General features: G+C 50.4%; 1 protein-coding gene across 6 annotated transcripts in view; it reads right to left on the bottom strand.

The window, feature by feature from the left end:
- Smco4 (single-pass membrane protein with coiled-coil domains 4) overlaps positions 1-23,103 on the bottom strand; it is a 55,118-nt gene extending 32,015 nt beyond the window's left edge. Inside the window, exon 1 of one of the 6 annotated variants that reach the window (XM_052752878.1) lies at positions 22,985-23,103. The gene's annotated coding sequence lies outside the window, so the exon portion shown is untranslated. Of the gene's footprint in view, positions 1-22,228; positions 22,336-22,477; positions 22,785-22,984 lie in introns of those variants that run through there. The other 5 variants (XM_052752884.1, XM_052752889.1, XM_052752879.1 and 2 more) reach the window with 5 other exon arrangements.
- Between the last annotated feature and the right edge of the window lie 2,643 nt (positions 23,104-25,746).

Genomic DNA, 25,746 nt, shown 5'->3' with positions numbered 1-25,746 from the left:
CTCTTCTGACAGTCCTAATGGGACACACTAATTCTAGGCATTCTTTAAACGTGCTGAGAGGGCAAAGACCACTTACAAGACTAATTGGCCCACAGCACAGAGTGACAGCCCAGGACTGCAGCCTTGCCGTCCAACTCCACACTTCCTTCTGTGCCCTCACTGAGAAGCCTCACCCACGAGCAATCCTTGTGTGAGGTCACTGGAGAATCTCACCTTCACGGAGACAGGTTTAGCTGCCTATCTGATTTTTTTCAAGGATGAGGCAAGGACACTGTTCACTGCTATTGAGAGTGTAACCCAGTACAGCCATTAAGGGAATAAGTATGGGGGTGTCTTAGTTACTGTCCTATTGTGGTGAAGAGACACCGTGACCAAGGCAACTTATATGAGGAAGCATTTAATTGGGGGCTTACAGTTTCAGAGGGTTAGTCCATTATCATCATGGTGGGAGCATGGCAGCAGGCAGGCATGGTACTGGAGCAGCAGCTGAGAACTTACATCTGATCCACCGGCAGAGGGAGAATGAGACTGGGCCTGGTGTGGGCTTTTGAAACATCAAAGCCCACACTCAGTGACACACCTCCTCCAACAAGGCCACACCTTCTAATCCTTCCCCAAGAGTTCCACTAACACAGGACCAAGTATTCAAACAAACAAAGAAATGGGGCCGTTCTCATCCAAACTACCATAGGATGTTTCTCAAAACATTAAAAACACAACTATTACATGGCTCAACAATACCACTCCTCGGCATATACCTAAAGAGTTCATCTGAGTTTTTAAACAGCAAAATGTCACCTAAGCCATAGTTCCACCAGGAACCACAAAGCAGGCTCTGGGACGTTTCAACCAAGGAAAACTAGCAAGGGACAGGCTGCAGACAGGGCAGCATCTGTGGGTGGGTTGCAGTCATTCTCTGCCCACATTCTCGTTCTTGGTAAAACCACATTTGCCCATGGAATGGTATGAACCCAAGATCTCTCACAGTCTTTAAAGTCTGTCTTTGCTGCATCTCTTCAGAGGTCAGGCCTGAAGCAGCAAGAGAGACTGGGTCAAAATGAGGCCACAGGAAAGACACGCAAGCGCGCACGAGAACCCATGCCGAGCACACTAACACACCCTCGTTCTACATCTCTCGGCAGGCAGCTTTCACAAGCTTTGGGGTCACCAGTGATCACAAGGGTGACAGCAAGGTGGGAACAAAAGGGCGACCCCAGAAGAGAACATCGTGCGCCTCTAAATTAACAACAGCACAGCAGAGAAACTTCAAAAGACAAGACTGACACTTCTGATAGAAGCAAGAAACTAACATGGCCGGGACAGCTGGCCAATCAGGTAAGAGGCAGGGGAGCTGGCAGCCTTCACCACACAGGTGTTCCTGAGGCAGGAAATGAGATAAAAACAACTCAATTAATTCATTGTGCATTCCTGTCCAGCAGAGCTGGGAGATAAGCCGGAAACATCAACGGAGAGCCAGAGACTCACTCTGCAAATGTTGGGGCTGACAAAGGAGCACGTGTAAAATATAAAATTACACAAGACTGACTCTGGCAACCTCTTCCCAACTGGAGGCCTAGAAAGCCACTCCTTTCTAATCAGGGGCTCTTCTAGGGAAGCTGAGGGGCGGGGGGATATGGGAGCATAAGGAGAAAGGGAGGTGAGGTGTAAAAGCCAAGAGCAAGGCAATGGGGTCACCCTCATTTGTAACCTCCCCTAGGTGTGAGACGCAGCCAAGCTGAGACTTGACACAGACGCAGCAGGCAGGCCAAGAGTCAGAACATGCTAGCAAAACGCAGATGCCAGAGGTGCCGCCGCACAGCCGGGGAAAGGGAAAGACGCTGGGAATTTAAAGCGAGGTAGGAAAACACAAAGGTGGTCGGGGCCAACATATAACAGAGCAGCTGTAAGTCCTTACTGGAGAGGGGACCCCACAATGCTGCAGCCAGCACCAAGCACTTCATCTAACAGGAACAAGACACTGGCAGCGAAAGGCAGAAGAGATGCCTGAGGCAGCAGGGACCCACAGCAGACGGACCACACCCTGTTTCACAGAAAAGATGCTAAAGAGGGTTATAAACTGAAGACACGACCACCCCATGCTACAGTCAAGGGGAAGATTTTTATTGTAGATATGAGGGAGATCAGCCAGAGACTTCTGGAAGAATCCAGAACAGAGAGAGAAAGTAGTAGACTGAACACGGCCAGCAGAGTGGGTGGGCCTGGCCAGGAGAGAAACAGGAGCAGAGAGGGGAGGTGGAATACGTAAGAGACAAAGACAAAGAAAGGACCGAGAGAGCGCAGCCAAAACAGCAGGGCTCTAAGGAGAATGAGAAGCTGGGAAAGCCTAGGGGTGAGGGGTGAGGAGAGCCAGGGTGCCAGCATGGACTCTAACATATGTAGCAGGTATGTGTGACAGTGTGGGAGCCTGGAGACCAGCATACATTTGGGATGATAAGAGTCACCACAAATAGCCATTTTGTCCCTTCTGCCAGTGACAAGGGAAATTGACTCCTTTGGTAGAAGGGAACCATCTTCACAAGTTCCTGAGGAATACTGGCTTTTGCTTAACTGCCACAATCGGAGGAAATGGAGTTTCCTTTGGACCTGACAGGGGGCTGGGGAGATCACTCAGTGGTTAAAACACTTGCCACCAAATGTGACCAGAGTTCAGATCCCCAGAGCGCATGGAAATGCCAGATGGGTGTGGTGGTCCACAAGCTGGCCAGCTGGCTGGGATTGATCAGGGATGACTCCCAATATCAGTCTTGGGCTTCCATATTCATGAACCTTCACATGTATACTCACTCACACACGTGTACCTACACTCATACATATCACACACACATGCACATGGAAAAGAAAAGGCACTAAGGTACTCACCCAATCACAGAACTGGAGCCAGAGTCTTAGACTGGGAAAGTCTGCAGGCTGAACCATTAGCTTGACTGTAGGGACAATACTGTGGGGGAGATTCTATTTCAACTAAGGCTCCAGGTAGAAACCACCTATCTGGCTAACTCTCAGCATGTACCACTGTTGCCTCTTTGAGGGGCGCGTGTGCGCGCACGCGCGCGCGCACACACACACACACACACACACACACACACACACCAAAAAGAAAAAAGAAAAAAAGAAAAGAAAGGAAAACAGTGTTTATAAAGAACAGAACTATTTTAATTTCGAGAGGAAAAGTTCATGACACTCAAGCCTAAACTACAGAATTGAGCAGACTGAGACTTGAAAACAAGGGTTGAATGCCAACACTCAGCACACAGGCCCTCAACAAACCCTGTGGGAGTATGCATGGGTGTCAGTCATGGCCTTGGTTCACAGCAAGACCGCTAAGGTCAGAGAATGACCTCAGAACCTTGCTTGCCAGACCCAGAGAGTCCACTAAAGGCATCACTGGGCTGGATACAAAGCCACCAGGTTCCCTTAAACTGCTACATTGTTTTAGAAACTAAAAAGCACCTGCTGTCCCAAGCAGCTTCATCCGGTTCTCCAATTCCAGCCCAGCCCCACTTCCCCACCTACAGTATAAGGCCAGGAAATTTCTTCAGCGCACACCTGCTCTACTGCACCAGCATCTCCTTTCTCAGCCACAGTCGAACCCCAGGTGAAGCTTCAAGTTTACTTCCAGAGTTCTGGAAGGGGCCTCCTGTGGGGGAGCATGGCTCCAGCTGCACCCTGAAGCCCGAAGAGAGTCATATCATCCTTTTTAATACTAAACACAAAGCCAAGAGCAGCAGGCCGTGCTTACGGATGCTAGGCTCTGTGCCAAGGCTTTGGGCCTAAGCCATCTCATCTCATCTCATCTCCAGTATCTCTGAGGTGGGCATGTTTTCATACCCAGCTTCAAGATGGAGGGGTTATCCAAAGTCTCACAAGAATTCAAACCCAGGTTTCTCCAGCTTAACGGCCCAAGCTTCTGTCAGAGTGAAAACACCACCCTTCGCCCTCCGGGGCATCATTGAATGAGTCCACAAAATAAACTGACAGTAGACAGGTTCCCCCACACAGGGCATCATGTTGAAGGACCAAAGTGGTGGGCGCGGCGTGGCACGGACACGACCAGGAAGCAAAATGCCCAAGGAGGAAGAGAAGCAGGTGACCTAGAGAAGAACCGATCTCTGGGAAAGATGAATGGGCCCTCACATAAACAGGTGTATCCTCTGACAAAGTGAGTGTGGTGTGACTCCCCCCTCCTCTGTGACATCCATACAATCATCTCTGGCTGCAGGATGCATCTTTAGGCAGACAAGGGGAGTTCAGATAACACACCTTCTTGCGTGTACTGTGCCCCATTTGAAGTCCAAATTGACATATTTGAGGTGGTATTTTCCTGATCCCCACCATCTTTCTGTTTTCTTTATTCATAACACTAAGGCAAGATCCGCTTTCTGATCCCTTGTGGGAAGACCATTCGCCAAACTGGCCTGCACATTTCTCTGGCTGTTCTTGCAGCTGTAAGGGGGAAACATAAGGAGTGCTCCCAGACAGACCTGGCAATGGGCTGGACAGGCAGACAGGTAGGTGGTAGCTGACGGACACAGGTTGTAACAGGTTTAGGGAGTCAGAGGAGGGGCTGTCGTATACTAGGACACCCAGTCCTTCATGCCACTGCAAGCCTATCAGTGGAAGACTAAGCTTGCAAATGATCTCGTTTTCAATGAATTAAGACTCCAAAGTCACCACCTCCACCACCATCTCACCAAGACCCAACCTCTCATGGGAAGAATCCTCATGTGACTCTCGGCTTATTCACATGATCAGAACTGGAGGCCCCTCTGCCCTACAGGACTGTGAGCTCCTTGAATTAAGGAAAATAACTCAAGACCACGTGGCAAATATAAAAAGCACTGGAACCCCAAAGACTAAACACTGTGGGCTGGTTCCCTGGCTCCCTGTACTTGTCTCCACCCAAATGTATGAACACTAAAGAAGGAAGGGGGGTGAGTAGACTGGGGAGTTCTCACTCGACGGTAGAAAACGGAAGAGTAAGTCCACTAGCTGCGTGGGAGGTGTTTTGAGAGGAGGCCAAAGGGCTTTTGAAGTGAGCTCATGATGAGTACTTAGTAAGTGACTGTGTTCAAAGGGAAGGGGACCAATATTCATGTCTTAAAAACTGTTTCTAGCTGGGCGGTGGTGGCGCACGCCTTTAATCCCAGCACTCGAGAGGCAGAGGCAGGCGGATCTCTGTGAGTTCGAGGCCAGCCTGGTCTCCAAAGAGTTCCAGGAAAGGCGCAAAGCTACACAGAGAGACCCTGGCTCGGAAAACTAAAAAAAAAAAAAAAAAAAAAAAAACTGTTTCTAAATGCTGTTTTGCCTGGCATGTTGGCTCATATCTGCTATCCTAGTACTCAGGAGACTGAGGCATGAGGTTCACCATGAGTTCAAGGCCAGCCTGGGCTACAGAGTAAGAAACTGTGTCAAAGAATAAATAAACGGAGGCCGGCAAGATGGCTCAGCAGTCAAGAGTACTAAATGCTCTTCTGAAGGACCAGGGTTTGAGTCCCAACACCCACATGGCAGCTTACAACTGTCTGTAACTCCAGTTCCAGGGAACCCAAGGCAGAAACTCAAGGCAGGGGATTCAAGCAGAAGCTACGGGAGAACAGGCCAGGCCACCTGCCTGGGGATGGTGCCACAGACTACCTGGATGGAGGAAACTCTATAGTTGAGGTTCCTTCTTCCCAGGTATGTCAAGTTGACAACCAAGATTATCCATAACAAACAGGACGACCGGCCCCCAAATCAGGAATCTCTGCAGGGTCTCCCTGCAAAAGTCTGCAGAGTAGATCACTCCCACTCTCCCTGGGGAAAGGAGAGGGTCTTGGGTCTCAGCTAATAGAGCAAAATAGGCGGGTTTCCTAAGTGAAGCTGGTGGGAAACTAAAGACAAGAGCACCCCATGAGTTGGGTTCTGACTTACACACACAGTCCGTCTCACCGAAGCTTTTTATTACTGGACATTTATAGGATACGGACACAGAAAGGGTATACAGCCAGCTCCTATTCACAAAGCCAGGAAATGCTGGAGGGGATGGCTGCTCCTGGTGGAGACGCTTGCTGGTCCCAGCAAAGTCCAGGCAGCTTCTGAGGAGGCATTCTCATTGACAGCACAAGTCGGTTTTAAACAGACACCTCTTCAGATTTTCTTTAGGAGAACCCTTTTTTAACAACTGTTACTTTGCTTCTGTTTCAAGTCAGGAGGAGCTGCTCATGGCTGACTTGCTGTGTGCCGAACCTAAAAAATAGTTTAGAGGAAGCTACAGCAAAAAGCAAGCATGCTAAGTGCTGGGCTACCACAAAAAGCATCTGTAAATGGAGACGGACGGTGGTGGCCCTGAGGAACGCTGGCCAAGCCAATCCCTGGGCAGACTGCCTCCAGTTCTACTAAGACGACTACCTGGAGCAGCAGTGTTCCCTTCAGGGCTTTGCAACCCACTGTGAGGACAAAGCTGGAGAGCAAGAATCAGCATACAACCACCTCCAAACTCAGACCTGCTCCTCAAACCTGCGGGAAGACAGGAAGACAGGCAGGAAGACAGGAAGGAAGACAGGAAGGCAGGAAGACAGGAAGACAGGAAGGCAGGAAGACAGGAAGACAGGCAGGAAGACAGGAAGGCAGGAAGACAGGCAGGAAGACAGGAAGGCAGGAAGACAGGAAGACAGGCAGGAAGACAGGAAGGCAGGAAGACAGGCAGGAAGACAGGAAGAAAGACAGGAAGGCAGGAAGGCAGGAAGACAGGAAGGAAGACAGGAAGACAGGAAGGCAGGAAGGAAGACAGGAAGACAGGAAGGCAGGAAGGCAGGAAGACAGGAAGGAAGACAGGAAGGCAGGAAGACAGGAAGACAGGAAGACAGGAAGACAGGCAGGAAGGAAGGAAGACAGGAAGACAGGAAGACAGGAAGGAAGACAGGAAGGAAGACAGGAAGACAGGAAGGCAGGAAGGCAGGAAGACAGGAAGGAAGACAGGAAGGCAGGAAGACAGGAAGACAGGAAGACAGGAAGACAGGCAGGAAGGAAGGCAGGAAGACAGGAAGGCAGAAAGGAAGGCAGGAAGGAAGGAAGGAAGGAAGGAAGGGAGGGAGGAAGGGAAGGAGGGAGGAAGGAAGGAAGGGAGGGAGGGAGGGAGGGAGGGAGGGAGGGAGGGAGGAAGGAAGGGAGGAAGGAAAGCAGGCAGGCAGAGAGCAGGCAGGAAGGCAGCAGGACTGAACAGTCTGGTCAACACTGGAGCACACACTGGCTAGTGTGAAGCCAGCAATGTCACATCTGAACACACTGCCCTCACTCAGGAGGCTTAGGTGAGGACACCAGGGAACACAGCTCAGCAAGAGAAAAGTCTCTGAAGAGTGAAGGAGCCACAGTGTCACACTAACTCCAGGTAACAGCACCTCTCCCGCCCTGGGCCATCCTTCCTTTAAAAAAGGTCAGAACAGGCCACAAAGCCTCAACCAAGCACTCATCCCACATAGGATATCAAAACTGTTCATGCAAAAACAGGCTGACTCTGACTAGACGTGTGGGTGTCCTTGGCCCCACTGTTTCCACACAAGAGTGTGAGCAGAGGGCTGTTCCACTCGGATCCCCGCATCCTCCGATCTCACTTCCGAGGTGGCTGTGAGGGTTTTAGGAGGGGAGCTTCAGGAAAAGCTCAGCACGCAGCATGTCAACAACAGAAGCAAGCAAATCCGCAAAGATGGACCCGATTTCTCAGAAGGCAGTTTCGTGCTCTTAGTGAGGATCAAGGCTTTTCCGAAAACTTAGGAAAGTGGGTAGGAAGACCCCAGAAGGGTTCCACAGCCTCTGCTGGTGCTCCATAGAAGGCCTGGAGATTCGGTGTCTCCTACTCCAGCATCTTCACACTATAAATACACCCTGAAACCAGCCAGAGTGCTTACGGCCAGTCTCCTGGGCAAACGAGGCCAGCCAGATTTGCTCTGGAAATTAAACATCCATGGAACGTAGCCAAACTCAGCTCAAAACACGTATCCATGACCTCCTTAGTCTGCCAGTACTAAACCAGTCTCCAAGCAGAAACCAAGTGGACAGTGAGATGGGGTCGCTGACTTCAGCAGCCTTGCCCAGACCGTCCTCTGTGTCACATAAAGCATGCAGCAGAGATGACTCAAGAGTCAACCCAAGGTGCTGAGACAGGCGCCCAGCCACAAACCACCGATGCGAATAGTTGCTGGAAAGCAACAGCGGCAGAGGCGTGCCGATTGCCCACGCCCTCCGGCTCTCCAGTGAAACACTTCTGCCCACGCCCTCCGGCTCTCCAGCGAAACACTTCTGCCCATGCGGACCAAGGGTCACCCGCCTTCTGCCAGGGCCTGTTCATGCTACCGAAGCCTTCACCCTTTAACTGTGACTTTCCTCCTGAAACCAGGGCTTCTGTGAGAGCTACACCATCTTCCCCCGGTGTTCTTCAGTGTCTCACACTTGGTGGGTCTACCAAGGTGAACACACACACACACACAGAGAGAGAGAGAGAGAGAGAGAGAGAGAGAGCACGCTAGCAACAGAGCACAGCTCCCAGCCACTCCCTCAAAGGGTTAGAGAACAAAATAAGACTGGGCTTCAAACAAGACAGCTAGCCAGAGAAGGACAGCGTACACTAGTACTTTCGAGAACACAGGACTGCAAGGTGATCTAAATGACAAGTCGCTTCAACAAGGGAAGTGAGTCTTGTAGAGTAGATCTACGGAACTTGCCAGGACAAACTGCAGAGCATTTAGCACCAGGTACACAGTACTAAGTACACAGAGGAGTACTCCCCCTCACCAGCTAAGCAAGGGCAGAGGGAGTCTGCCAATGGCAACACAGAGCAAAACCAAGCAAGGCCTTTCGCAACACTTCAGATCCAATATCCTCCTCCATCTCTGGGCTCAGCCCCCTTCCCATCCAACATCCTCCAAATCAACACTGCCTAAGCTCTGTGTGCCCGAATTCCCATTACAGAAACTACTTGAAAGCAGAAATTGGGTGGAGATGTTGCTTGGTTCACAGAGTCCTTGGCAAGCAAGCATGAGACCCTGGGTTCCATCTCCAGCATCATACAGAACTGGGCATGGTGGCACATGCCAGTAATCCTAGCACCTGTGAGGTGCAGAGGCCAGAGGATTTGAAGTTCAAGGTGAACCCAAGCTATATAGTGTGTTTGAGGCCAGCCTGGGCTACAAGAAATCTACCTCAAAATAAAGCAAGTTGAGGGAAGGAGGGAGGGAGGGAGGGAGGGAGGGAGGGAGGGAGGGAGGGAGGAAATGAGACCAAGCATAAAGACTGAGGCACAGACCTTCAAACTCCAAGTTCAATGCTTGCTCTCTGAAATCACTCAGACTCACTGAGCTCACATATGAAGTGCCAGGCCACTCTTCTGCCCCAGGCCACTCTATCATTGTGCACACAGAATCCCAGCAGGCAGCCTATACACTTCCACCTTCTCAGTAACGATAGAAACACAACCACCACCAGCTTCAATACCACAAATCCAGGCTGACCAACACAGCCCTAACCAGTACACAACCCCACTGCTGGAAGTCTCAAGAGAAACAGGCATGAGTGAACAGCTTTGTACAGCCGGTGTGGGGCAAGCATAGGATAAGACACAGAGACCCCACAGTCACAAACCAGAGCATCCAGTAAGTAGTTATCAGTGCTACACTCAAGTGTGACCTCTGGAACTTACACTGTGACCTTCAACAATAACTCCACTCAAGTCTCAGCTTCCTCAAATATAAAACGATAAGTTCAGGAAAGGATCTAACAGCAAAGATACAGGCCTGAACTGCACATGTGAAAACAGTTTAAAAGGCCAGGAGTAGGGATCTGGAGAGATGGCTTAGGGGTTAAGAGCACTCCCCACTCTTCCTGAGGACTTGAGCTTAGTTCCCAGCACTCCCATCAGGTAGCTTACAACCACCTGTAACTCCAGCTCCAGGGAATCTGATAGCTGTGCACATACATAGCTATGAACGAATGAATGAATGAATGAATGAATCTGACAGCTGTGTACACACATAGCTATAAATAAACAAACAAATAAATAAATAAATAAATCTGACAGCTGTGTACACACATAGCTATAAATGAATGAATGAATGAATGAATAAATAAATAAGAGGCTAGGAGTAGTGGTACACACCTATAATCCAAGTATTCAGGGTGGTGGGGGCAAGAAGATCACAAGTTCAAGGCTAACTTAGACTGTTTACAAAAAAAGGTTAAAAGGTAAGTTTCATGCTATTTATACTTTATCACAATAAAAGTAAGTTTTTGTTTATATTTTTATAAACAATTTTAGTAGTAGGATTACATAAGATATTATAAAGGCATGTCTTACAATATCTGGTACCTATTAAATTCTAATAAGTAGCAACTTGTTACTAATATTGATGTTTTTACCATGTACAACACACAAGAAACGTTATCTGGGCTAGAGATATATGTCAATTGGTAGAATGCCGCCCAGCATGTCTGAAGTCCCATAAACTAGGCATGATGGCAGAGGGATCAGAAGATCAAGGTCATCTTCAGCTACACAGCAGGTGTGAGACTAGCCTGACATACACAAACCCTGTTTCAAAAAGAAAATAAAGATGCAAATTTCCAAGAATACAAAATATAGAGATAACCAGGGAAATAACTTTTTAGTATTTCCCCTTTGCAAATGTATTTCTCAACAAATTTACAATGTAATATATGTACAATCTTGTAGTTATGACACATTTTTTTCCCTTACTTGAGTTATGAAAACAACCCCCAGAAATAAAGAGCCTTTGTTCAAGGCAAGGACAGAAAGTTGTGTGAAACTTGAGAGAACACGGAGATTAACTGAGCAACTGAAGGCACCTGCCTCCAGAAGCAGTGTGGGGGTTCAGCCAAGTCCTCCCCTCCCACGCCTCCCTCCCAAGCACCACTGCCTAGGAAGCAAGGACCTTGGAGGGCTGTCATGGAATACTAGAGATGCTGGCCATGACTTCTGGGGGAGCCTGAATGTGTCAGGTTCCCAATCGACAGAACAGCCCTGCCCTCAGTGGGTTCCCACACAGGGAGATGAGGCCAAGGGCTGCCCAAGAGGGACAGAGGGACACTCTAGTCCTCTCATCCAGGTTAAAGGTCAGACAAGCACAAAAACAGTGAGCTTCGGAGAGGCTCTCTAGCGGCGCTGCCTGCCAAGTGTTCAGGGAGCTCCAGGATGGAGCTTTTGTGCCACTGCCCATGATGGGGTGGGGTTTCCAGTAAGGTGGCTGCTTTTGAGTCATCCGTGCTCTGGCAAGTAGCCCCAATAATGTCCCCAACTGAGGCCCAGGGCAGCAAGTGACTTGGCCAAAGCAGGAGAAATAGGAACAGAATTTAGTATCACAGTCCCAATGTGGGGACTCTGAGCTCAGATTTCACAGCGTGCAATAAGCCTGGAGCCCCCAAAACATGTCAGAGTCCACACTCAATACTATCTTGTCTATCAAAAGTTACTTACCAAGTGCTCAGAACACAATGACAGAGACAAAAGCCATCCCCAGGCTCAGGACCAAGCTGACTCATAGGTACATTGGGATTGTCATCTGGCTATAAGACAAGGGTTCCCACTGTATACATAACGCTGAAACAACACTGGCCTTGCATCATCTATAGGACACCACCAGGACCATCTTCCTGATTGGCTCTAGCAGAAAAAGACTGCATTTTAAAAAGCACTTCTTCTATGGGAGTCGTTTGATGTGCTAAGAGAAACACCCCCAAAATAACCCTGGGGGAGGAATTACACTCTCACAAAATGCATCAGGGGTCTACAACTTTCACTCTGCAGAGTGCTTTGCTCAGGAGGGAGTTGGGGGGTAAGTGTGTATCTCCCCAAAGGCAGCTACTCCTGACACAGGCAATTCTACCCCCATCTCCACTTATCATAATTATCATCTAAAACCATGCTCTTCACAGGGGACTGGGCAGCAGCACCATCCAGCTAATCTCCAAACATGGCTGACCTCTAGGACCCCCTCTGTCGGTGAAGGAAGCAAGCTCACCCCACGGCCCACCTCTCAGGAGCCTTCCTCACCGCCTTCTGCAGCTCCAAGAGGAAATTCCTTGTCAGTTAGACAAGGTGGCTTCCGATCCAGCGCTGTGCTGTTTCCTCAGCAGTCATTCAGACTGACCCCACAGGCCTCAGGCAGGCCAGCAGGCTAAGGCAAGCTTCCGTCCGAGTCGCTTCATTTTAATGACTGCAACTAGGTGTTTTATGAAAACCTTGTGAGTTACAGAGTGAGAAGGCCCTGGGCTTAGGCACTAAGAACACAGCAGATCAGCCCTCTCTCTCCACAGGTCTCTGCAGACATTCCTGCATTTTCAAGGCTAACTGTGACCCACTCACCAAGGGAGCTGACTGGACTCTTCACTGCATTGTGACTTTACAGCTTGCAAAGATCTGGATGCTGAACTTGCACACTGACCTCAGCATTTCCAGCACCTGCCTGGAACAGAGGATGGAGCCCACAGGATCAGGGAGTGGAAGGCCATGAAACGCACAGCAGGGTAGCTCTGCATGCTTTTTCCATGTACACATGTCACCCAAGCCTCGTGCTCATGAATGTGGCATGTGTGAGGGGAGGTGGGTGGGTGAGGGATCAGGAAAGGGCCGAGGATCCGTGGTGATCGGAAAACTAACTTCTTCCTTTGAAAGGCACGCGCGCGCGCGCGCGCGCGCACGTGCACACATACACACACACACACACACACACACACACACACACACACACACACACACACACACACGGAGCACATGCATCAGCACAGCCATCTGAGCTTAGAGAAGTCCTGCTGTCACGGTGATTGCAGCTTTGACAGTGGCTGACACCCCTCTACAGGAAGACCAGCACCTCCAATAAGGACAGGACAGGACCCCTGCTGTCCTTGAGCCCTCAGAGGCCTGCCTTCTCAGATGTCCCCACAAAACACACACTTCGCATTTAACACACTGGCCCTGCACCATCTGTGGGAGGGCGCGCCCACCTCAGAGGCTCTGCTGACCACCCTTCCTTCGTGACAGTTAACTCCAGCCCTAACTTAGAACAGTCCCTCCTTCTCCCTTCCCTCAGGCTGAAGCTCAAATAAATACTCCTTCAGTGAGACCTTCCCCAGCTCCTTTCAACACCACATCTGCCTGACCCTCTCTCTGCCTTTCAGCCATCCCTTCATCTCACCCACTAGCTGATTTTGAACAATAGCCCCCAAATCCATGACCACCTGGAACTTCAGGCATGGGACCCCATGTGTAAACAGGGTGTGTGCAGTTAGTTAGGTACAACCTAAGTGTGGCAGTTAATTTTATGTGTGGACTTGACCAGCTCGAAGGCATCCAGACATTCAGCCTGTCACAGGTGAGAAGGCAGAGTGAGCAGAGCCGACTTCTCTGCCTAAGGTGGGTGAGTCTATCAATCAAAGGAACCCTTGAACAGAACAGCCTGTGTACATGAGAGTTCCTCTGACTGACTGCTGCAGGACTCGGACAGCACTGGTCATTTCCTGCCTTTGTTCTTGAACTCAAAATCAGGCTTGGGGGTCTTCAGCCTGCCAGCTCTCAGACTGTGACTTCTATTGTTGGCTCTCCTGCTTCAGGCCATAGACTTGGTCAGAACTCATGCCTCATCATGCTGGGTCTCCAGCTTCTGGAAGACAGATCCTAGAGATTCAACACATGTACAGTCACACACACACACACACACACACACACACACACACACACACACACATACACACACACACACACACACACACACACACACACACACGCGCGCGCACACACACGCGCTCTAGCTCTCAGGAAGAGCCCTTAAAACAATGAACCTAACTGCTTGTTCTGAGCCTCTGGAGAACCAAGCACAGAGGGGTAAGGACAGCCCCAGGGGATGGCAGATGACAGCAGAGCCAGGAGCACCCAGCAGTTCTCCGCAGCTAGGATGGGAACATGGAACAGATTCCCGGGGAGCCTGAGAATGGGCAGAAGAAACTTCTGCTGCTTCAGCCACTGCCCCGGGTGCTTTGTCTCAGCAGCCACGGGACACCAGCACACGTGCATGGCCCTGGCTTCTTCCCCTCACAGTACAGTCCAAGCCCACTGGAGACAGACCATCACTTTAACAGGAGGAGGGCCGCTACCTTCAGCCTAGAGACACCCATGCAGAGAGACTAATGTGCTAACGTCCCTCAGAGACAGCCAGCCAGGTGAGGAAGCGGACTGGGAACTCACTCTTTCGATTCACAACACTAACTTCCCACAGGCGGTGACCTCACCTCCAGGAGAGCTGCCAAGGTGATGACTGCCGTGGGCCAGGGGCAGGATCCAGCGTGACCCTCCTCTCCATCACACTGTGACCTTGAACAGGCACCTCACCCCTGGGGTCTCAGTGTCTTTATCTGTCAAATGCAGTGTGTAATAAAAGCCCAGGCTATCTGCTCTCTACAGGCTAACTGTGGCTCGTTTTAATTTGTGCTGGTTCTGAGAAGCCGCCCAGACCTCCAGCCCCAAGGTGAGGCCTTGATTCTGCTGACTTGCTGACTTCTATTCAGGGCATACCTTTGGTACCTACTGCACACTGTGCTCAAGTCTCTGTTAGTCCACTGTACCATTAACTGTCACACACACACACACACACACACACACACACACACACACACACACACACACACGGTCCAGACTCATGTCACAGCTTCTGTAACTGCAATTCTGCCCACTCCCTAGGACCTCCTGCATCTGTGCAGGGTACGCTGGGACCCCGAAGCTTCCAGACCACATGCTCATTCACCAAGCACGGCTTGCAGCAGCAATACTTCTTCCCAGGTAGATACCACCACGCTGGGTGTTCTGCAGGCCTTGGGTACAGCCTTCTCCACATTCAACCTGCAGCAACCTCAGTGCATAGGTTGACCCTGATCATTAGAGCCTCGGGCAGTAGATGACACAGCCAACACTGTCCATGTCTGGAAACAGGTAACACATGGCAGTGTACAGAAGATGGGAAGAGTCCCTACTCTCTAAAGCCTGAGACCTGGACTCCCTCTCTGTCCTGCCAAGTGTGACTTGAAACAGACATGTTACCTCTCAGGGCCTGAGAAAAGTTCATTCTAGGTTTCAGGATTCAGCTCTGGGGTACTGATGTGCACGTAAGAGCTGTTCACTAGGAAAGCATGGGGTGAGCGTTCCTCTCCTGCCAAGGCTCCCTGAGAGCCCCCCACCTGCACCCCTCTCTTTTCCTATCTGTCTCTAGATAGCTACTGATCTCCAGACCGAGCCCCTTCAATGTTAGTAGGCTATATGCATTTTCCTATGTACAGTCAAATGTTCAGGCATTCACTTAAAAACATTTACTGGAGATGGCTCAGGAGGAAAAGGTTCCTGCCACACAGGCCTGACAATCCCTGCAACCAATATAAAGGTGGAAAGAGAAAACCAACTCAAAAAAGTTGCACTCTTACCTCCACAAATGCATGCTTACACATTCACACATGCACACACACAAATTAATTAAAAGTTTAAAACCATTTACTAAGGAAAGGAATTTGCAAACGGAAGAAATTACTTCAGTCACTGAGTGCCTGCTGAGTAGATGTCCAACTCTATAAAGAGCATTCTGGATCCTCACAATCACCCTGTGAGTTAAGTCCTAGATGGGCCTGGATCCCTAAAGGGGAAACTGAGGCTAGAAAGAGAACTAACCCTGTTCTAGTGTCAGAACATAAGGGCTTGGCTCTCCCCTCGATGAGGACTGAGCAGGAGCTGAGTTCCAAAAGAGCCGGGCTCCCAAGTCCCTTCCTCACCCCTCTGCCCCACCACCCCCACTGCGGGACCCCTTCAGGAACGAAGACTGAAGTGCTCCAGTAAGCCAAAACTTCCCAAAGTCCATGTCTCAGGCTGTGTGGACAGCCCAGAGGAGTCAACCTGCAGGTACCATCCGTCTATCAGCTTGTTGGCTTCCTGCTAAGGCTGCAGTTTCTCCTAAAGACCCTGGTACCTGGCAAACTGTCACAGTATCCCACAGCAAGCGAGGAGCAGGGGTGATGGCCACGCAGCTGGAAGAAAAGCCTGCCCCACAGAGGCGCTCTCCCAGGCTTTGTGGAAGCCACAGCATCTGGTTTTCAAGTACAAGGTCTCCACATGCTATTCACCATGTCGGAGGCCTCCTTGGCAGACCAGTCTCAACTGGTACTTACACACACCCAGTTCCTCAGGGAAATACTCCAAGATATTCTCAGGGACCCTACACCAAATCCCGAGTGTCCGGCACCGTACCTAGACTCTGGCAGAAGTGGAAAGAATGTGAAACCAGGAGGTCTGGCTGCCAGGTGCCACGCCACCACCCCTGGTGCCACAGTGCTTCCGCCACCCTGTGCAGAGCCAATCAGGGTCCTTGTGTGCTCTACTCAGTGGTTACTAAGGGCCTGCCTACTCTGGCGTAAGCTCTCATCACTGAGATCTGGAGGCTGAGAAACGAGTACCAGGACTTTACCGGGAATCGACAGAATGCTGATAAAATGCAATCTATTTCTTCCACTCGGTATAATGTCAGCCGGTAAGGAAAGGGGCAAACTTGTAAACTGTAGTAGCAATCAGGACATCTAAGAGCACCATGTGGGTACTGCTGTGATGTGCTAAACGAATGTGAACATCCGACAAATCAATTCCAGTTTTAGAGAAACACAGGCATACTAACGCACAAACACTGCGTAAGAGAAAACTTCATGCGCTAGCACATTTGTCCATCAACAGGAAACCAATTCATAAACTGATACACCTACAGCACACTTTACACACTTAACAGACAAAACAACAGAGAAGAGATACATGCGTGTAAATAACTTCACAACATCTTACAAGAACAAAGAAAGTGGATTGGTGCGTACAATAAGATCTAGGCTTGCGAAACAAAGAAACCCTATGTACATGTGTCTAAATGGGCTGACAAATGGCTTCAAGATGATCATCCAGCTGCTAAGACTAGTTGCTGCTAAGGACTTGGCAGGGAGGAGGGACCTGGGAGAGGGTTGTTGGGTGTTACCACGGCTGCTCTCCTCTTCCACCACACTCTTTCTGTAGGAAGGTGGGGGTGTGGAAGCAGATACTCACACGCCACCTGTACTTGTACGATCTAAGAAGAACACAACTGGCCTGACTGTAAACACCACCACCCAAACAGACTGTCCTGCTGCCAAACTGCACCACACATCAGTATATGTTTCCATGACACACTCCAGGAGGAACTAAAAGGTTCAAGTTGAATTTCTGACAACAGGCCAAACTGGGATTGACCAGGTAAGAGGACAACATGGAAGCAAGGAGAGCCATGAGTTCCTGAGAACACACAGGCCTTTCCTACCCTCAACCTGCCATGCCCAAACACACCAGATCTGGGCCTTTCCTCACACAGATAGACACGATGTCAAAGGAGAACTGCCCTTCCTGCAGCAGAGGGGAGGTCTCCCACCATCATCCAATGAGCATCTCCCAGGCAAGCCAAGAGAAGGATCTGGCCAAACTCCACCTTCCCAACAGACGCACGCACGCACCATGTGCCAGTGCCTGTGTTCATGAGAGGGCCAAGACTGGCAGAAAAGCCTGCTCAGTGGATTCCCTCCACTCCGGCAAGCAGCCCGGGGATCGCAGCCCCTCACTCCTCAAACCCAAACCGCATCAGTATACAAATCAGACATCTCTGCCAACAGAGCAGCGTTAGCACAGAGAGATAAATCAGCGGTATCCTGGCTAAATGTATATTTATTCTTTCTGCTTGCCAGAGCCACAGCACTGCTGTAGATTTAAACATCTGATAAATATCTTTTCTGATTCTTAGTAATAATTAAAACAAACAGACCCCAACACACACACACACACCTCAAAAACAGAAAGTCAGCAAAGAGGCGGCTCTGCTTTGGACCTAATACTCCATGGCAGCTACGATCTTCAGTAAGAGCACTCTTCCACAGCCTGGGCCCTACCCAGACAAGGATGCTATTGCAGTCGACAGTCTGGGGACCAAAAGGAGGCACCTTAGGACCATGATGTGAGGTCACCCCCGCAAAAGAAAAAGCAAGCAGTAAGCAGTAGGCACTGAGGTGGGTCTACACATAGTGTCTTCCAGCAGAGACTCTGAGACAGGCTGAGAAGCTGTGCAAAGACGTCCAACAGGTACCTCAGCTGCCTTCTCATCCTCACAAAGAACACAGCCCAGACAAAGCCAGAACCTGGCCAACCGATCCCCAGCCTGACCAGAACCAGAACAAACAGGAATGCAATCCAGAAATGGAAGGCCATAAGCAAGTTTATTACAGTCTCCAGCACAGACTAAGGGAGCTGACCCAAGATGTGTGAACAGTGTATTCCATGTAGGAATTCCAGTCACCCAGGGCTCATAAGCTGCTCCACCTGAGTCTGCCAGCCTCCACTGCACAGGCTACAGCACTTAAGGCAGCGACTCTCAACCTATGGGTCTTGACCCTTTGGGGAGTCACATATCAAACATCCTGCATATCAGATATTTACATTACAATTCATAACAGTAGCAGAATTACAGTTATGAGAGTTTCATAGTTGGGGGGGTCACCACAACATAAGGAACTGTATTAAAGGGTCACAGCATTAGTAAGGCTGAGAACCACTGCTCTAAGGGAAGATAACCTCTGTTCCTCGGAGTTGGCCACTAACCACAGTAAAGGCATCATCACGCTTTCCCTGGCAATCCCACACAGGCAAGCACAGAGAACTGAGCACTAACCCTAGCATGTCTGCTTGGGGACCAGCAATTACTGGGATGCAAACCGCTTTGAAACTAGACTGCATCCTTCTAGCACTTTCCACTTAAATGCTCAAACCGCATCTTCCTAAGTGGGGTCTAAGGAGCCCGACTTCAATCCTGAAAAGCTTCTGGAAATGATAAGGTCAGAGGGTGACCACAGAGAAGGCCTTTCTGGTCACACGAAGACACCGGTCTCTAGCTGGCAGTGAGACACCAACAGAAACCATTCCTGCTACTGCAGATTTCCTCTCAGCATCGCCAGGCTCAGAACTCAAAGCTGTAGAAGGAAGAGGAGCAGGAGGACTGGATTCTCTGAACTCCATCCTCCAGAGACCGAGCTCTCCCCATTCACTGTGCACCTTTCCCCCATCAGAGGGCCACAGTGCGTGTTCTTCATGCAGGCTGTGTTTTGAGCCCACTATATTAATGGACTCTTTCCTCTACTAATTTCCCTTTGCTGTGCTTATCTTAACACTCCTTGTACAGACTTGCCACTTTCTACTGAGGAAGCTCCCAAACTACAAGACAAAGGCCCTATGCGATCCTCAACAGAGTGAGCACAGCCCCATCTGCCCAGAATCGATGTAAGCACAGGCCATGGTCTAAGGCTGACTATTTGTTGGACACGTGTCTCTGAACCATCACTACATCTGTGACAGTCTCTCAAATTTTCTGAGCATGCTTCTGAGCACTGGAGACAACAAGATCAGCCTTTCATATCTGCAAGACACATGTGTCCGTGAGCCATCACCACACCATGCTTTGTGGATGGTGCGATGGGCCTCCCAGGTGTACTGTCAGGATCATGTCCACGCCATGACCTCTTCGCTCTCCAAGAGTGACCAACTCTGTGGCTGTCCCCAGCCTGGCTCAGTAGCCGGTGCTCTTTATTTCCTCTCTACAATCCATGGGCAAGAATTAACCCAAGAGAACAGAGGGCAGAGGCAAGCTCTAAAGTGTAAAAGCTAGGCTATCAAACTGGAAAAGAAACGGAAATTAACTCATTATTAACACAATGTAAGAACAGGGAAGGAACAGGGGGAAAATATGAATTCCTGGGATGCTTTGGACCTCATCTGTTTCAAAAACTTAGGAGGGTGGCATTTTAAAGACTCATAATGGGGATATTTCCATGGTTTAAAAACTATTTTTTAATAAATTTCTTCAGGGAATTAGAAGGCACTTTTATAGACTGACTAGATCCTAATGAAAATCCCGGCATCCGTCACAACACCCTCTTGGAATTTAATTTCCCTTCTGCACACAAGTGACGACAGAAATTCACTGATGTTGCCACTAAGGCAAGTCACAGTCTGCCTAGAGTGCAAAAACTTCAAAGCCAACAGGGGCAGGAGGACTAGTGGGAAGTGATTCCAATCTACCTGTGTTCCTCATCCACTGTCAGCCAGTCACTTCCTCCATGACCACCTGCCCCGTCCCTTCCAGGGCCTCCAGAAGCCCCCAAATTCAGCTATCCTTTCCTTGTCCAAAAAAGAAAAGAAATCTAGGAAATAAGCCAAAGAAAACTAGCTATAACTACCTCCATCTCCCAACACATGATTTGCCCTTTCTGGCTTCTGATTTTGTTCAGTTCCTTCTTGAACCCATCCCCCCAAGGCCCTGGAATGTTCTCTGTGTACACTGGGATTGGCGTGAGGAGGCAAAAGCCGGAGGAATTATTCATAAGGACAAAAATGTTCTTTAAAAAGCCTTTCTCCCCTGAGGACAATTCCTCCTGGAAGACTTAATCAATCCCATTATCTGGAGTGCCTGAGTAAGGAGAGAGAGGAGGGGCCAGACTTCACCCAGCATTTGGTTCACAGGTGAGGGAAAGCAGCATGGCTCCCATTTTACACAGGCAGATCCCAGGTCAGAGGTGAGGCAAGGGCTGGGGACTTACACCTGGGCCCACTTATACTCCCAAGATTCATGTTACAGGCGGCTTCCAGTGTCCAGGCCTTATGGCCCAACATCCTGAGTAAGACAGCATGTTGATTTTCAGGTTCATGACGTCACTTAGAGATGGCAACCTTTTAGACAGATAAGAATTGCTTTCCCATCACTACAAAAGGCTATCTGCATGCAGAGAAGCTGCTGGGACCCAGAGTTGTGTCTCTTGGCTTTGCTTCCTCACCCATGAACCGGAGCCCATTCCTCTTCACCAAGTCTAAAAAGCATAAAGGGTTCAAGTGGTAACTATATTGAAAATACGATCTTTGTTAATTTAGCAGTCTCTGTTAAAGTCATATTCACAGATGCACACACGACAGATATTTTAAGGGCTGGATGTAATTAGTCAAGCCCTTACATGTTTAAGATACCAGTTTACACTATCTTAAAGTTAACATCTACTGCCACTCCCAAGAAACTAGCAACACAATTTTAAGGATTACTGAAAATGACATGGTCAAGTCAAAGCCAATGTGGATTTGGAAAGCTGAAAATGGAAGTGGACAGGAGAAGAACATTCAGTTACGACAGAACAAGGAAACCCTCCTCACCTCCCACACCTTAACTCGACCATTAATACGCTGGTTAGCCCCGGTTTCAGGGATTCTGTGACTGCCCTCAGCACCCAGAAACTTGTCTCCCCAAGTTCAGATGAGGGGACTGGGGAATAAGACGGTGTAGACGCAGCCAACACTGCTACTTGGATATTTTTTTAATGACTGCACCCAAGCATACTGCATGCCTATTTATTTACTACTTTCACTTGAAAGCAATCAGCTTAGTTCAGAAACACCACATGCACTAGGAAATCAGCCCACGACTTCTAAGCCGGGATGGAAGAGACGGCAGGGCTGCAGTTGCACGCGCCTCAATCAGACAGAAGGATAATGAGATCTGGACATGTCCACCAGGGAGGGCTCCATCAAACCAACTGAGCGACCACCCCAGGCTTGAAGGCTAAAAAAAGAAACCGTTCATGCCCATGGGTGATATGTTCAGTATGTCCTCAGCTTTAGGAGCAGCTTTATAGCAAAGACAAATGGACAGCCCGGAACACCACTGCCTGCCTGAGCACAGCACTCACAAGGTACACTTACCACCAATGATTACTTTTTTGCTTTGTGTGGTCAATCTTTTTAGCTTCTGTTTCCCTTTCAAGCTACCCTAATTTCTTCCTGAGAGCAAGTAGGAACATATGTGCACACAGGAGTCTGCAAGTCAGACAAGGCTACACTCCAAGCCTCCCTCTAAAACCTATTCCTGCATCCCATTGCACAGATAACAACACTGAGGTCCGGATGGCTCACCCAAGGTCATGTCCTACTGACACAATGAGATTCTCCCAAGGACTCAAGAGGCCCCTGACCCGGGCCCACAATTGTATGCTACTGCGCTGGACTTGGCATGGAGGTGTCTTGAATACTAAGTTTATTTGGGGGTGAGGGTCATCCAGTTCATCAAAGGGCACCACATAGGTTGTTCTAATAACTCACGGACATCCGCTGAAACCTTGTTTGGGAAGTATCCAACGACAGACAGGAAATCAGAGGCCATGTCTTCTATCCACCCACCATGGCTAGATGTGCTGTGTGGCTCTGGGCAGCTGCTGGCCCAGCCCCGGGAATCTCTTAAACGCTAGGGGGCCCCGACTTTCGCAGCTCCGAGCAGGGAATGAGAGGGTGGGTGGGTGTGCGTGCTTCATGCGGTCCCATCCCACTCTCCTCAGAACACCCTACACGTACCGTTCACTCGGCGGCCCGCTCAACTTCCCCAGGACCAACGCACCGCAGTGGGAGGTGAACGAGGCACCGGGAGGGGCGGTCCTGGAGCCCGCGACGCACGAAACCACACTCAGTTCCTTCCCCACGGGGACCCCGGACGCCACGAGGGGCCCCCAACTCCGGGCCGGGCCCCTGGGCCGCAGCGGGGAAGAGGCCGGTCCGTCCCCGCCGCCTTCCTGGGTTCCCCGGCCGCCCGCCGCCACCTGCAAACACGCGCCCCTCTGCGGGCCGCGCGTGTGTCCGCGTGTCCGCGCGGGGCCTCGGCCGCCCGCGCCGCACTTCCCGCCCGGCCCCCGGGGCCGGCGAGCCGCCCCAACTTTTCCCGGCCCGGCCCGGAAGGCAGACGCGGCGGGGAGCGCAAAGCCGTCCCGCCCGCCGGCGCGCGCCCCCCGCGGCGCCCCGGCCTCCCGGCCCCGCTCGCCGAGGCCCCGCTCGCAGCCGCGCGCTCCCCGCAGCCCCCGCGCCCACCTGCCGCCGCCGCGCACGGCCGGGTACGTGGCAGGGGCCGCCGCTCGCCCGCCTCGCCTCTGCTCGCGCCTCGCGGGCGGCTCCGGGGCGCGGGATCGCGGCGCCAGGCGCCCTCTGCCGCCGGGAAGCCGAATCCTGCGCCCTAACCCTAACGCGGGGCCGGGCCGGGCGGCACCCTGCACCCTGCAGCCTGCAGCCTGCGGGAGCCCGGCAGGCCTGGACCCCAGCCCGCCACATGCAGGGGGACGCAGGCGTCGCTGTCAGGTCCAGCGGAGGCAGCCAGGCCTGACGCACCCTGAGTCTAGGACCCATTGAACCGGAGGCGGGGGTCTGTCTTGCAAAGCGAAGGGCTACCCTGCATGGCCAGGTGCACCCAGCTGCGCCTCCGCCATTGTTGAGGGGAGAAGGGAGGGTTTAGGGTTTGCGGAGTGTTATGTTCCACATGGCGGAGTTGAGCTTGGCCGGCCAAGCGGTCTGTGACCAGAGGCGCTGGCTTCCTCAGGTGGCCACTCTTGCAAAACTGTTTTCAGGTGGCCCTTGGGTACGTTCAGAAAGCTGCACAGTTTCATGTCCGACACAGGTCAGTTGCCCGATGGCAGAAGTTTGTGCAGTGTGACCTGTGTCTGGGGTTTATGAGGAAGCAAAATAAAAACACAAATCTTCCCCTCCCATCCAAGTAGACTTTCACACCTCAAGGGGATGATATTCTGACGAGGGTTTGTTTCTTATGAATTATACATGTGCACACATGTTCAGCTTATCATAAATAAAATGGGATTTCTTGCTCCTTATCTCATCAGTATTAAAGCCCCACAAGGCCCTAAGCTAAATGTTACTAAGGACTTGTAGCCAAACGCACAGATTTTAAATCAACCACTCAAAAGTTGAACAGTCTCAGGAAAGCTAATCTCCTTTTGCCAAAAATGAACTCGTCCATAATAGTCGTAAAATCTACTTCCTAGTGTTGTGGTTTGAAGATCCGCAGAGATCGTGTACAGCACTTAGCATAGCCATGGCAGGCTATGGGGGGGGGGGGCTAGTTTGGGGTCTGAGGAGATGACTCCAGTGCTGGCCACTCAAGCATTAGGACCTCAGTTCAGGATCTGCACCCCATAAAAGCTCAGCATAGTTCTGTCTCTCTCTCTCTCTGTCTCTCTCTGTCTCTGTGTGTGTGTGTGTGTGTGTGTGTGTGTGTGTGTGTGTGTGTGTGTGGTGTGTGTGTGTGTGTGTGTGTGTGTGTGTGTGTGTGTGTGTGTGTGTGTGTTTAAAATCCTAGCGGGGGAGAGGAGACATTTACACCCTTGGAGCACTCTGACGGACTGACCAGCTAGCCTAGCTAAAAGGCTGAGATCGAGGTTCCGTGAGAGACCCTGTCTCAAAAAACAAGGTCTCAGCCATAGAGGAAAGGCCACGGTGTTGACCTTTGACCTCCACATGCACATGTTCCTGCAGGCACACAGGGACACACACAGGAAGTAAAGGCCAATTTTTAAGGTTTATTTTTGTTTACTTTATCTATGTGTGCCCGAGGAGGCCAGAAGAGGGCACCAGATCCCTGGGCGGTTCAGTTACAGGAGGCTCTGAGCCATCTCGCCTGTGCTGGGACTAAAACTTGAGTTCCCTGGGAGAACAGCAAGGGCACTTAACTTCCATGCTACCCCCCTCCCCCCAAAAAAGGTTAATTTTTCACTTGAGGACATCTTTGCACCTTAGGTTTTGTTGGTTTTTTTAATTTTATTTTGTTTGTTTTGTTGATTTTTTTATTTGTTAGCTTTTTGGTTTTTTGGGTTTTTTTCCAAGACAGGGTTTCTCTGTGTAGTTTTAGCTGTCCTGGATCTTGCTCTGTAGACCAGGCTGGCCTTGAACTCACAGGAATCCTCCTGCCTCTGCCTCCCGAGCACTGGGATTAAAGGCATGTGCCACCACCACCTTAAGGACATCATTGAGACCCTGGGTGGTGGCTCCGTCACTTGTGTAGGAACAAGGCCACCCCTGTCTCCCCTGAGTCATGGTATCGCATTGGTTTGTTAAAAGCTGTGACTGTTGCAGATTTCCTAAAGAGCTTCTGTGACCAGCCCTTTAAGAAAAGTAACCAGTCTATGAGGTGATCTCTGGAGTACACAGGTATTTCATAAAAGCATTATCAGTGTAGTTAGCAAGCACACTGGGTGAGTCTATCTAGGGTTGTGGGTCCTAGATGGAGAGAAACAATTGTATGAGGTAAAGTTCTTGTCCTTTGACAGTTCGAGCTCCGGGGGATGAGACATGCACGGTGTCCTCCATCAAGGGCAAGGCCCAGTCTGCAGCACCTTTCCCTCTAAAGGTGATGTATATGACTTCCCAAGGCCACCGCCAAAAATTCACAAGTATTTTTATGAGCCATTGAAGAAATCAGTCCCTTAATGAGGTGACTCCCAAGTTCCTTTGCGTCTGGTCAGCACCTGTTTTGCGTCTTAGTGAAAGGCCCTCATTTTCTCATTAGAGCTGCAGATTCCCAAAGGTCAAGAGCCACTGCTCACCCAGCACTCCCTGACTGGAAGGAAGAAGCACGCTCTCCCTGAGATGGTTCCCGCCCATGCTGACCATGTGACCCACTTGGACCTGTGGGTATATTATGAGATCTTACGAGCTGAGTACTTGAGCCTTATTCCTCACTTTTTGGGGTGCTGCCCCCCTAAGACTGCCACAAAGAACCCTTGTCTAACCTCTACACATACGAAAGAGCCCAAGGAGAGAAGAGCTCTGCAACACAGCCTGAGTGA

Source organism: Peromyscus californicus, unplaced genomic scaffold (genome assembly GCF_007827085.1).
Source record: "Peromyscus californicus insignis strain IS unplaced genomic scaffold, ASM782708v3 Scaffold_11__1_contigs__length_118956290, whole genome shotgun sequence".
Taxonomy (NCBI): Eukaryota; Metazoa; Chordata; class Mammalia; order Rodentia; family Cricetidae; genus Peromyscus; species Peromyscus californicus.
Note: the sequence above shows the minus strand (reverse complement) of the source record. Positions and strands in the feature narration are given on the sequence as shown.